The 13506-nt window shown below is 39.4% G+C and overlaps 1 pseudogene; it reads left to right on the top strand.

Moving 5' to 3' along the window:
* Positions 1 to 4810: 4810 nt before the first annotated feature.
* On the top strand, positions 4811 to 5432 carry LOC116268853 (annotated as a pseudogene).
* Positions 5433 to 13506: the final 8074 nt, after the last annotated feature.

Here is a 13506-nt window from a genome sequence, read left to right as displayed (position 1 = left end):
AATGCAAAAGAGACTGATGATCTGAAGTGGCTGGGAATGAGAAAGATCTTATATAAATGACTGGATCAGAGAATAAGGTAAATGTTTACGTAACACCCTTTCCAATCTGAGTGAAACAATATGGGCCGCCTAGTCCAGGCAATGCTCCCTTGGAGTGGAGGGCTGCTCTGTTTGACTCTGGACATACTTGCAAGGAAGGGAGAGCAGCAGTCAGGCCTTCCTGATCAGCAATTAAAATGGGCATGAAATTAGCAAATTAATGTACCCAGCATCTCACATAGTTGGCAGGTGAGAGCTCTGGAAGCAGATCGAGGTGACAAGTGCACTGCACAAGGCATCAGAGGACCTGGGTTCCAGTCCTAGCTCTGTCACCATTGTTCAATTGTGTCACTATGGGCAAGTTACTTAACCTTTCTGGTTGGGCTTCAGTTTCCTTCTCTGTAAACGGAGAGCATTGGACTACATCTTCTACAGCTCTTGTTTTCCAAGGATCCCTATTCAAATGCCTACAGCAATCATTCTCAGCATAAAGGAATTTTGTGGCCCCCATCCAAAGGATATTTGGCAATGTCACACTGATTGTCACAACAGAGGGGAAGGTGCTACTGGCATCTGGTGAGTATAGACTAGGGATGCTGTTAGACATCCCAAAATATACACGACAGCCTCTCCACAACAAAGAATTATTCAGTCCAAAATGTCAACAGTATGGAAGTTTGAAAACACTAACTGAAGGGACAATATAATGATGAGCCCATTTCAACCAGTCATTATCATGTTGCCAAACTTTCAGCTTTTTAAGAGAACTTGAATTTTTGAATTTTTATGTAAATATCTCAAATTTAAAGTATAGCAACATGTCAATTTTTTAAATAAAACACGCTAGGGGCCAAATAAAACAGGGCTTCAGGACAAATCCTGTCTGCAGGCTGTCAGTTTGTGGAATCTTATTTAGCCACATACTGTCCAAGTAACTAATGTAGTTTTGCTGAAAGCATGGATTCCTCCATCTGCATCTGGTTATCTGAGCTAGAGCTAAGCGGGTCAAGGTTAATCCACATTGTGCTCACGCACATGTGTGCGATGTAGTGGAAAAAACACTAAATGAAACATCCAGAGATGTTACTGCTTACCATCTGTGTAATCTTGGAGTAGAAGTCATTAAATTCTCTGTGTAACAGGGTCTTCATTTTTAAGGAGGATATCACTATAGTCACTGTCTACTTCTCCAGTTTGTCACAGCATAATAGTATCTTGGAGCAGGAAGGGGCTTTAGAAATCACCCAGTATGCAATTATACCCAGAGAAGTGGTGTGACTTTGCCCACAAGCCCATGGTCAGTTAATAGAAGACCTGGGCTTGAAAGCCAGGTGTCTTGACTCCATGTCCCAAGTTTCCTGAAGAGGGAAGAAGGGGGGTGATGGGGGAGAGTGCCAGATGTGTCTCTCAACACAGGCTATTCCAGATGTGGTCCACCCGCACATGGCCTTCCAGTTGTGCCTGAATAACACCAGATGTGATCCGAGGATTAAATGTGAAGGGATGGGAAAGTGCTCTGGAGCCTGTAAACTGTTAGCCTGTCTCCCAAATGTAAGGATGGTGTTAGTATTAATTTGTCTCTGCTGTATGGCCATAGGCAGCTCTTGGCCAACAGCAGTGTGAGTGCCTGGTACTGGTCATAAGAAGGCCTGAGTCACAGCGTGTGGCTGGCTCAGAACACAGTTTACTCACAGAAAACCAGGCAAAAGCAGATCAGTAACATCACTATGGCTGCTGAAAGGCAGTGTTGTCACAATGCCATGAAGACGGAAAGTTAAGTTGCTGTTATTAATTAACATGAGATAATGGCATTAAAAGATACATCTTCAAGGTCAACCAAGGTTTATAGACGTCAAAATCTCTGCACTCCTGCCCTGTCTTCTCCAAGCATCTCTTATGCTTTCCTGCCTGAGACTTTTGTTCTCCCTCCATGTGCTGGGGGTCTTACCCCCTTCCTTCTGCTTACCTAAAAGCCTCCGTCTCTCAGGGCAGGACAGGACAGAAGATCTCTCACTGAGCCTTCACCTGAATGAAGTGTGTGCTTGTGCCCACAATTCTACCACACAGGTGACTTTCCTGTCTTATGCCAGGTCAGGGACCAGCCAGCACATTTTGTCCTGATGCAGGTGCAGCCAACTCCTCTTGTTGGCTTTAAGTTCTCAGAGTTAGTTCCATCTTTGTTTAGCATGTTCATTGTAATTACAGAGGGGGGGACCTCAGTTTTTGTATCAACTTTCAGCATTTTGTTTCTTCCTTAAATATCACAGTTATTTCATGTCAAAACTTCTCCCAAGTCTGTGTGAACATCACTAGTAGTTGTGCTGTCTGTGGCAGAGAGTGAGACGGAACATGCTGATGTTGCAGCTGCTGCCATGTACTCGGCTGCTCCAGAAGGTTTTACATTTTTTAATGTAATGATAGAGTTTTCAGTTACTTACAGGATGTAATTATAAATACATATTTGCAATAGAACCAGCTCGATGTGCTTACTTTTCCATTAATAGAACACTCTGCACTTTTTGGAATGCATGTACCAACCTTTCCTTAAAGCTCAGCTGAAACTTTAACTCCCTGTTAGGCTTTCCAACCAATATCTTTCTCCTCTAATTTTCCTTAGTTGCTGTCTGCTCCACTCATTAAGGCCTGTAGACCCTCTCTTACTGTTTCTAACCGTTTATGTGTGCTTATATGCTCCTTGAAGGAAAGAAGATTCATCTACCCTTTCTTCTTCTACCTACTACAAACTACTCACCTCGCAAAACAATCAATAGTTCTTATTTGTATCTACATTGTGTAGCTTAGTGTTCATTGTTGCCGGAGTTTGTGAGGGCTGGGCGCCTAATACACAGTATCTCACCTCCCAGTTAAAGTGATGAACATTTAGAAAAATAAGACAAGGAGGTGAAGAGATAAGAGATGAGCTACTAAAGATGAAGTTGGAAGACACAACTCAGAACGAGGCGGTTGGGTGTCCTCATTGTCCACTGAACTCAGTGGTGGTAGGTGGTACTCGGTGAGAGCTGCCTCCCGCAGATGGGGAGAAGGTTGACCCCACAGAGTGGTGGAGTAAGGATTTTCATGTAGACAGCTCACTCCCAAAGGAAGAGGGATAGAGGTATTAAACTTAATCATATTCATTTCAAATCGACCAATCCGAAAATTAGTCTAGCTGCTTTGAGGCAGAATGGGTGAAGGGACAGAGAGGTCAGGAGCCTTATACTGATAAGTTCCGTCTGCATGGAAGGTCACATGAGAAGTGGGGAAGAACTGCTCCTCCTCAACAATTATTTTTAAATATTTAAAAATCTATCAAGTTTTGAACACACCTCATTCAAACTGAGGTAAATCCCAACACAATCTTCTGGAGTCATCCATCACTCATGAAACAACAAAAAGAAGAGTGATTTTATAACATCATAAAATGCTCATGTTACTAAGGATTTGATATGGTTTGGCTGTGTCCCCACCCAAATCTCATCTTGAATTGTAGCCCCCATAATCCCCACATCATGGGAGGGACCTGGTGGGGGGTAATTGAATCATGGGAGTGGATTTTTCCCATGCTGTTCTCGTGATAGTGAATAAGTCTCAGGAGAGCTGATGGTTTTACAAAAGGGAGTTCCCCTGCACACGCCCTCTTACCTTCTGCCATGTGAGAAGTCCCTTTGCTCTTCCTTCATTTTCCACCATGATCGTGAGGCCTCCCCAGCCGTGTAGAACTGTGAGTCCATTAAATTTCTTTCCTTTATAAATTAACCAGTCTTGGGTATGTCTTTATTAGCAGCGTGAGAACGGACTAATACAGGATCAATACACCAATACTTTGTAATCTGTTCACTGGGCTCAATCCTTTCTTTCCTTATGGCTGCATAAATATGACCTACCTATAATTCACCCCCACCTCTCCAGAGACTGGAGGAACTGCCTAAGTATGAATGAGGCCTGTTCATCTCACAGAGACTGGCAAGAAGGATGATATCTGTCTAAGAGGTTAATTAGGCCAATTCAGGGAACAAATTCAAACCCATGTCCAGGATTTTTTAGGATAAGGGAGCCACTTAAGTTTATAAGGTAGTAGGCTAATGTTTATAACTTAGTACTTGATACTTTCTTCTTCTTCTTCTTCTTTTTTTTTTTTTTGAGACTGTGTTTTGCTATGTTGGCCAGGCTGGAGTGCATTCGTGCCATCATAGCTCACTGCAGCCTCAAACTCCTGGGCTCAAGTGATCCTCCCGCCTCAGCCTCCTAGGTAACTGGAATCACAGGCATGCACCACTACACCCAGATAGTTTTTTATTTTTTGTAGAGACAAGGTCTCCTATATTGCCCAGGATGGTCTCAAACTCCTGAGCTCAAGAGATCCTCCTTCTTCAGCCTCCCAAGGTGCCACCACACTGGCCTCTTATTCCTAATAGTTCCAAGAGTAAGCTTAGAGTTTCGAAAATAATGCTAACAGGATGTGTCCTGTGGTGATAACCTTTGTGGATGAACAGTGAAATTTCCCAATAAGTAGGTGTTGATTTCAAAGAGTGGAGGAATAAAAAAGGGCATTATATCTTGGAAAGAAAAGTAGAACTGGGGGCAAGAAACAAGGTTAGGAACTGGGGTAGACAGGACTCTGCTTATGAAGCCTTAACTTTAGGGATTTTTTGATTATGGAAATATTAAGTGGATGGTCAACTTTTCTTCCCACAATATATCAGAATTCTCTTTGGTTTCGCCTCGTACTTAAGGATAGTCAGCTATGGGAGCCGTGGCTTATGGTGCAGACATGGCCAAGTCCAAGAACCACACCACACACAACCAGTTCCGAAAATGGCACAGAAATGGCATCAAGAAACCCCAATCACAAAGAAACCCCAATCACTAATCTCTAAAGGGAGTGGACCCCAAGTTCCTGAGGAGCATGCACTTTGCCAAGAAGCACAACAAGAAAGGCCTAAAGAAGATGCAGGCTAACAATACCAAGGCCGTGAGTGTACGTGCTGAGGCCATCAAGGCCCTTGTAAAGCCCAAGGAGGTTAAGCCCAAGATCCCAAAGGGTATCTGCCACAAGCTCGATCGACTTGCCTACACTGCCCACCCCAAGCTTAGGAAGCGTGCTCGTGCCCGCATTGCCAAGGAGCTCAGGCTGTGCCCGCCAAAGGCCAAGGATCAAACCAAGGCCCAGCCTGCAGCTCCAGCTTCAGTTCCAGCTCAGGCTCCTAAAGGTGCCCACGGCCCTACAAAGGCTTCAGAATAGAGATCTCCATCTGCCAACGTGAGGACAGAAGGACTGCTGCGACCCCCCTGGGCTGCCGTCTGCATAGGGCTGGTGTCTTCCTGTGCTATTTGTACAAATAAACCTGAAGCAGGAAAAAGAGAAAGAAAACAAGAATAGTCAGCTACATGTGTATAACTTTGTGAGGTGGCAGGAAAGAGGGTAATGGCAGAACCGTCGGTGATAGTGAGGCTTATCCCGTGCTCAGTCACCACCTCCTTGACCATCTCCTGCTCCACAGAAGCCTTTGAAGATGTGGCAGTGCCACACCAAGGAAGAGAGGGGGAATCTATGTATCTCAGATGAGTGGTAATTAGTGATGCCTCAGAAACAAATATGAACTAAATTGCATAGGGAAGTGATTCTTAATGGGGAGAGAAATGTGGCCTTTAAGTTATTTATGGAAAAGGCACAACTGTCGTAATAATACAATCATCTATTTCCTTGCACACCATAGAAGGAGCCATTTCATTACATTTGCATATGTTTTATAAACAAACGTGGATACTAACCATCAGCCAAGTAAGGGATGCTCAGCGATTCTTTCATCAAAACATATTGTGGAGTTGCTTCCTTTTCCTAATTTGTTTCTATGAATAATCTGTAGAGTTGTGCAACATGCACATGACACATGGAAATCAGAGTTATGACTTTTATGTAGACCACATTGTTTTTTTGCCTGTAAATTGCCTCCAAATGGCTTGAAAGAAATATTGCTTTGTAGTTTAATTCAACCAAGAAGGGCTACCTGAAAGCATTTACACCTAATATTCAGTAGAGCCTATTTCAGTGATCCTCCATCACGCCATGGAGACAGGCTCTATCAGTTAGGGTTTCTGCCTAAGGAACACTCCCACTCGGGTATAAGAGAGTTTAGAAGTCTTGTGCTGAAAAGGTACAGGAAGAAAATACAAAAGCCAACTGATTGGAAGAAATCTGCAGCATCCTAAAAGTCACTGTAATTAAAACACAGAAGTTTGTAATTATTCTGCAGGAAAACAACATACTAAGAAAGGCACAAAAATATGAATGTGGTTTCCCAAGGCCTTACTACATTAATTCAAATTGACTTGGGCAGATATGAAATCCTCAGATGGGCTGAAAACTAGTTGGAAGGCTTAAAACAAAAGAAAATACAATATAATTAGGTGGAAAGAGCAACCGATTTGGAGTCACTGGAATATGGTCAGTTCTGCCATTGACTAACTGACTGACCTTTGGCAATTCATGGAACTTCTCTGTGACTCAAATTTTAAACTGGAAAACAGGATATTATTACTTAACCTTGGGTTAAAAGAATGTGTGCAAAGGTTATTTTGTTTTCAAAGGCTATTCCCTTCCACACCTCTTTCCTACCTCTGCACAGTGACAGACAACCCCCACCTCACTTCTACACCAGGCACCTGCTTCATTTTCCTTTTTATATTCGAATTATTACTTATAAGCTTCCTGGTTTACAAATGTTGTTTTTTATGTTTCCTAAAGTCAGCATTCAATATGGTATTTTATTTATTTTTAAACTATAAATAGGCATTTTAAAGATTTAGATGACCTTTTCTATAAAATCATATTTTTCTCATCTTTAGTTTTAAATAGTTTTAAATTTTTTAGTTTTTGATTTTTTGACTTTTTTACATATATTTTTAAGTTTTGTATTTTTAATTATTATGGGTATAGAATAGATGTGTGTATTTATGGGGTGCATGTGATGTTTTCATATAGACACACTAAGTGTAATAATCACATCAGAGTAATTGGGGTATCCATCACCTCAAGCATTTATCGTTGGTGGTAGGAACATTGTAATTCTACTCTTTTAGTTATTTTAAAATATACAATAAATTATTATTATTGACTGTAGTCACCCTGTTTTTAATCTTTTTTTAATTGATAAGTAATAACTATATAAGGGGTTCAATTCTATATTTTCACACATGCTTACATTGTGGAATGACTAAGTCAAGCTAATTACTGAATCCGTCATTTCACATGCTTATTATTTTTTGCAACGAAAACATTTAAATCCTACTCCTTTAGTAATTTTGAAATATACAGTGCCTATTATTTATCACAGTCACTATTCTGTGCAATAGATCACTAAAGCCTATGCCTCCTCTCTAACTGAAATTTTATACCCTTTGGTCAACATCTTCCCCATCCACTCCTCTTCCCAGCCTCTGGTAACCACCATTCTACTCTCTACTTCTTCAACATTATATTTTAAAATTAATCCGCTAGTATATTTACATTGAGTGTCTCTTCAAATTACACTTCAAATTAAGAAAAAAGTTTTCTTATTACCCTTTTCTCTTCAGTTACCATTGCACCTTCTCGGCTCTTATCATTAGCTAAAGTCAATTCACTGTTCAGATTCTTGACATACATGAAGTGGTCAAACTCAAAGGGACTTGTTGAAGTACACTTTTGATGAAGTCAGTCACCTCTGTGATGACTTAGAGATATTTCTTCAATTGTTTGGGAATAATGTTTATGTGTATTAGAATCATCTGGAAAAATAAAATAAAAATTTCTGAAACTTCTTTAGGAGATTCTGATTTGAAAAGTTTAGGCAGAGAACCAGGAATCTGCATGATTAATAATCACCCAAGTAAGTAATTCTGATGCAGGTAACTCATAGTCCACACTTCTAGAAACTCTGTTAGAGGTTATTTAGCAATTCCAAAGGGAATCTGGAGTTTTGAAATGTTGTGATTTAAAAAAGAAGTACTTTAGAGAGGGGAATATTAGCAAAATGATTTTTTTTTTTTTTTTTTTGACAGAGTTTTGCTCTTGTTGCCCCAGCTGAAGTGCAATGGTGCAGTCTTGGCTCACTGTAACCTTCACCTCCCTCTTGGGTTCAAGTGATTCTCCTGCCTCAACCTCCTGAATAGCTGGGATTACAGGCACGTGCCACCACACCCAGGTAATATTTTATATTTTTATTAGAAATGCGGTTTCACCATGTTAGCCAGGCTGGTTTCAAACTCCTGACCTCAGGTGATCCGCCCGCCTCGGCCTCCCAAAGTGCTGGGATTACAGGCGTGAGTCACTGTGCCTGGCCAAATGACTTTTTTATATTAAAAATTGTGATGGAAGCACGGACTTGAGCTGGGATGGTAGTTTGTTCACTTGATATCTGTGTGCCTCAGGGAAGTTAATTAGTCTTACTCTCCTAATACATACCATAATAACACCATTAGCCACTGATGGAGGTGTGTAGGGATGAATGAGATAATATAGGTTAAAAACAAACAAAACTTTTAGCATGAAACATAGAATAGAAATATTAATAATGACCCTTTTATTACTGACAATTTTAAAAACTGGATTATCAAACTAAATGAAGAAAAGCTAAGCCCAGATGTCACACATGCCTTTTCCATAAATTAGTATTTTCACTTATCTGAAGTATGAAGGACAGGCTTGTCAACACTCAGTGACATACCCAGGCCAGAGGCAAGTTAAGGTGCTAAGGTGTGGTTGAAAAGCAGTTATTTGGCTTTAACAGTAATTCAGTAAAACATGCATTTGATTTAGCATAAAACACTGCTACTAAGTGTAAATATAATGTAATAGCAAAACTGTTTTTTATTGCACCAATTTCTTTTAAACAACTGTGGGGGGGAAAAAAAGAAAAAGAAAAAAATACCAGTTACAAACTGGCTGGAAATGAGTTATATGATTTTCCTATTATCTGGAAACAATTTTTTATTCTGTGCAAGATGTTGTAGGTAGGTTACAACTACACTGATTATAAATTTATTATGTCTGGATTTTGGAATTTATTGAAAGACAAACTGAGGCACGTGGCACCTTGTATCTTTCTCTCTCCCCTACCCCTTCAAATGTATATACTCACGCATGTTTGTAACATTCATACAGACTGAATGTATAACACCATATAACATACACTCTTAATGTATGTGCGTGTATACATGTGCACACCATTTTCAAATTAAGAAATTTTTTAAAAAGGGAAAAAGTTTTCAGTAAAATTTCCCAACAGAAAATGACTCAACGTAACCTTGGAAAATGCTTTTATATTAACCTGAAGGCAAAGGGTTGTATTCTCATCATCTTTGCAGCTCAGGTGATCTTGTGTAGTGCATATAAACATTAGATTGAACAAATAATCGTTGCTGAGGTTGATGTGATCTTTGGAACAACAACATTTAGGTAGGTCTCTTGAGATTCTGAAGGAATGGTAATGTAAAGAGGCCAGATGTTCTCCTGAGGTTTGCTTTATCTTTTCTAGTTATAAGATAGATTAGGTTATGCTATAATAATAGAAAACTCCCAGTTCTCAGTGACTTAACCCAAAAAGTGTTGATTTTTCAATTATAACCATTTGTGGATATAGGAGACCCTCTAAAGTAACTGTACTTCATGTGGTAACTCAGTGATGCTGTTTTGACCTTGTGTCTCCACAATCTCAACAAAAGGCCTCTTCCACTGTCACCCAAAGGGAGAAGACAGCTCTGGGCTGGAGGGTCTGGCAGCAGTAAATAAACGCTTGGCTTGGCATGATACACATGACTCTGCCTGCAGCCCAGCAGTGCTCGTAGCATTGCTCCACCTACCTGCTATGGAGTAGGGAAATAGGATCAATCTTTCCTTTTGTCCCAGAAGCAGAGATCTCATAGGGTTATGAAATTCATAACAGTATCATAAGCCTTAAAGATGGAGAAATCATAAAAAATGAATTGATGAAGAAACTCCTTAGTAATAATAAATGTAACATCAGATCTTAGATGTTGATTATAGAGGGGAATTCTGAATTTGAAAACATTTTATTTAACTTAACCAAAGCTTACTTTAAAATCAATGGGAACTTACTTTTAAACAACTTTTAAATGCCATGTATCTAATATTTTAATGCAATCTATCTTTCCTTTGTCAATTATAGCTGAATAAAGAATTCTAAATAATTATAGAAACTGTGATCATGGCATGTTCAATGGAAAGCTGATTAGAATGTATTGTTCTGAGCTAAATATTCATTTTATTGCTAAATATATCGTATTCAACAAACGGGAGTTTGATAAAAGCAAATTTTCCTTCCTTGGACCACTTACACTTTTTTCTTGGAATTCTTAGAAAAATATTATAATGTAATGTAATTATAATGTAAACTCATGTAGGCAAAAGCTTTGGTTTCTGGTCATTGCAAAATATCTATAAAAGAGTGATATGGTTTGGTTGTGTCCCCACCCAAATCTCATTTTGAATTGTAGCTCCCATAATTCCCACATGTTGAGGGAGGGACCCTGTGGGAAGTCTTTCCTGTGCTATTCTTGTGATAGTGAATAAGTCTCTTGAGATCTGATGGGTTTATACAGGGGAGTTCCCCGGCACACACTTTCCTGCCCGCTGCCATGTGAGAAGTTCCGCTGCTCTTCCTTTGTCCCCAGCCATATGGAACTGTGAGTCTACTAAACCTTTTTCTTAATAAGTCACTCAGTCTTCGGGTATGAAGGGTTACCAGAATTGAGTTGATTCCCTGAAACTTCTTTAGAACAGCTTTTTTTTTTTTTTCCTGGGACTTTTCAACACCAGATTCCAGATAGATTAAAAAACTGATCAATCCCAAACTTGGTATATAAAGTTGACACAAATAATTTAGAACTAAATTGTTAACATTTATTTACCATATTTAGTTTCCTCTGCAGTCAGAAAAGTATGATTAAACTTATTGCTTCAGCCATTGGAATTGGCTAGAGATCCTTGAAGAAGAAAAAATTTTATGAATTTAAAAGAAATAGAAGCCAAGCTTAATTTTAACCTTTCTTCACAGTCTTTAATCATATAATCAATCTTCTTGTTTGGATGTCATTTAGGATAGGGTGAAATACCATCTGCTATGGAAAAGCTCAAATGCAGTATTTTCTGGATGTGCTGGACTAGGTAAAGTCTTCAATTCCCCTCCAGACCTAGGATTTGATGTGTAGACAGAACGTGCAATTTTGCAATCTGCTGAGCCAGAAGAGGATTTAATATTACATCCAGAACTGTACTCAAATTGTCAAAAAATGTTCAATAAAATAACTGCAAATCATACTCAGTTAAACTAGCTGGCAAAGGTAGCATGACAAAATTGAGAAATAATGCATATGGGACATAGTGATATTTACATGTTTTCAGGGCTTACGCCTTGGGTGGCTATTTACAAGACAGCAGTTTCTACCCTTCCCTTCCACTTCAGGTTTGATACGAGGCCAAGTACTCAATCTGACTTCATATGACTGTGGTCTAGTGCAGATTAGTATTTGTCACCACTCTTCATAGCAGACAGGAATTCAGCAGACTGGGGAAGAAGGAAAAGGAGGACGGGGAAGAAACTAAGGGACTAAGTCTGTTGAAGGTAAACATGTCTGTGATCTGCTGCCTGAGATAATCACAACAGTGAAACATGAAGGCTGCATGCCAGCCAGATGCTCACAGTTTAACAATTTTTAGATAACCACTGAAGGAAAGAGCATCTTAGGATTCTCAACATACTTGCTGCCACCAAAAAAAAAAAAAAAGGTCATGCAATAAAGCATTATTTTTATGCACCCTCTCTGAAAATGTTTTGCAGAATTCTAAGCGTCTTACTTAGAAGCTAACAGAGCATCTCGCTGGAAGGTGATAGATCATAAACACTCTTTAAATAAAGCATATGGTTTAACAGAAAACTATCAATCAGAGCAAATGAATCAGTATAACATCTATATATTTGTATAATATATATAACAGTATAACAAATATAGATACATATATATATTGAGATGGAGACTGGCTCTGTAGCCAGGCTGGAGTGCAATGGCGCGATCTCAGCTCACTGCACCCTCCGCCTCCTGGGTTCAAGTGATTCTCCTACCTCGGCCTCCTGAGTAGTTGGGATTACAGGCGGACCACCACGTCCAGCTAAGTTTTGTATTTTTAGTAGAGATGGGGTTTCACCATGTTGGCCAGGATGGTCTCGATCTCTTGACCTTGTGGTCCACCTGCCTCAGCCTCCCAAAGTGCTGGGATTACAGGTGTGAGCCACTGTGCTCAGCCTAAATATATTTTTAAAAGCCAAAAAATAATATATCATCGATCCTAAAAATATTAACAAAAATAATGACAAATTTAAAAGTAAGGATGATATAAAAAGCAACTATTTCTTTATGAATACAGAACATAAACTCTTAACTACGGGCCAGACACGGTTTTAATTGCTTTTTATGTATTAACACTCAATCTTATGAAGTACCTTCTATCGTCTTCTTTCTAAAACTGAGGAAACTGAGGCACTGGGGAGCTTATACATTAAGCTGGTAGATGATAGCCTTGAGACTTGAACCAGGGAGGCTGGCTCCATGCTTACTATGGTAAGTTATGAAAGGGAGGAACACAAATCTCTTAGTTTTGCAATGGGAACAGTACTCATTTATGTATTTCCAAATAATATGTGATGTGGTTTCTCATGTTGATATCATGGATGGGCTGTAGCAGTTTCAATGAACAGGTAAAATTCGACGAAAGAAGCTGGTAGTTTTTGGTTTTGTGTTATGTTCTTTGAATAAAATTTAGGACAGAATGAAATTACTTATTCACTCTTCCAATTATCTTGTTTGAAACTGTTAAGATTATAATGCTCATTATGCCACTGACTTACTGATTTGGACTGATGATTTTAAGAATCGATTAGAGCTTTGGGGAAGATTAATCTTCTGGAAGAATCTTTATTGTTACATTATATTAGCTAATTACAGTTGATTCCTTGATTTTATATTTCAGCCAGGCCTTTTTTTACATTACGCTAATGTAACTCCAGGTTAAGTCCCTGTATTGAAGTAGGATTGATTTTCTTGAGCTGTGGAACATAAGTCTTTTCCCACTAGGTAAACAGTAGCAATTAAATGAAATTTGGCATAGAAGGGAAAGGATTTTCCCGCGGTTTTGTCCTACCAGCATACAAAAGTTCTGACACTCCACAAGCCACAGGGCTTAGTGCAACTTTGGTGATATACCATTCAGCATAATCTGGTTGCCAAAAAGCTGTGCCTGGAGCTTGTACTAAGAAAGATCATTAGCATCCTTTGGTGGGAGATATATTACAAAATGAATCCAAACAGAATGGGTGGCTAAATTTTAAAAAGTAGGTGAATGTTACTCGCAAAAGGCAATACCTGCCCTTGTGAAAAGTGTGGATATCAGTCAGACCTGGTATGGAACTGGCA

The sequence above is a fragment of the Papio anubis genome, chromosome 9 (assembly GCF_008728515.1).
Source record: "Papio anubis isolate 15944 chromosome 9, Panubis1.0, whole genome shotgun sequence".
In the NCBI taxonomy this organism is placed as follows: Eukaryota; Metazoa; Chordata; class Mammalia; order Primates; family Cercopithecidae; genus Papio; species Papio anubis.
This window is presented reverse-complemented; position numbering and strand designations above follow the sequence as displayed.